Below are 1,127 nucleotides of genomic sequence, written 5' to 3'. Positions count from 1 at the left end.
CCGTGCACCTCGTCGCCCATTAAAAATACCTACTCCATATGTATTAATCTCTAAACGTTAATTAACATAATCAAAAAGGGATTATTATTCCGAAAGGGATCCATTATTCCGATGGCCACGCTTGGGTGTGTGCTGTAATTAATATCGGCATCATAGTGTAGTGCACAAAGGTTCAATTCGGTGGTTCGTCTGGATCGAGCACCCATTACTCGTATGGTCCCCAATCTTGCTTCTCTTTGCTCGTCTGTCCCGGATGAGCGGGCCCGGGACCGCCGTTCTCGGTCGGTACTCAACCTGGCTTCTCTTTGCTCGTCTGGCTCGGATAAGCGGGCCAGGGACTGACGTTCTCGGTTGGTCCTCAACCTGGCTTCTCTTTGCTCGTCTGTTTCCGCGGCTCGTGTTTCCCGCTTCTTGCGTGCTAGAACTGCGGGACTATTTATCGATCGTTTGTTGTTGGGCATAATAAATTAACTAATAATAGTAGAAATTCTTATAATAGTTGCAATTGAATTCGGTTATAAATATGAATCGTTGGGCACTATAATAAATAACAAACATTTTAAACCATTGGCAACCAATAATTATTATTATTATAGCTTTGAAACCCACGGTAACTATTTAACAACAAAAAGGTCCATAAGTTTCAAAATATTATATAATTGATTGCCATGGGTAGATGGACACACCCGTACTATATCTGATCCTGTGCAATTCGTTGCCCATTAAAGACCTATAATTATAAACAACACTCATGGTAACCTTGGTAACCATAGTAACCATGGATCATGGTAACCTTAATAGCCATGAAATCTTGGTAACCTTAGTAACCATGGCAACCTTGGTAACCATGGTAACATGGTAACCTTAATAGCCATGAAATCTTGGTAACCTTAGTAACCATGGCAACCTTGGTAACCATGGTAACATGGACACACAGACAGACACACTGACATACATTCATTTTTATATATATAGAAGAAAGATATACCTAATATATATATATATATATTAGGTATACATAAATTACTTATTTAATAATTATATAATCCTATTTGATCTAGATGTCAGGTTCAATGTCCACAAGCGATAACATATCATCAAATGTGTACACAGACATGGAAAATGTG

The sequence above is a fragment of the Acyrthosiphon pisum genome, chromosome A1 (genome assembly GCF_005508785.2).
Source record: "Acyrthosiphon pisum isolate AL4f chromosome A1, pea_aphid_22Mar2018_4r6ur, whole genome shotgun sequence".
In the NCBI taxonomy this organism is placed as follows: Eukaryota; Metazoa; Arthropoda; class Insecta; order Hemiptera; family Aphididae; genus Acyrthosiphon; species Acyrthosiphon pisum.
Note: the sequence above shows the minus strand (reverse complement) of the source record.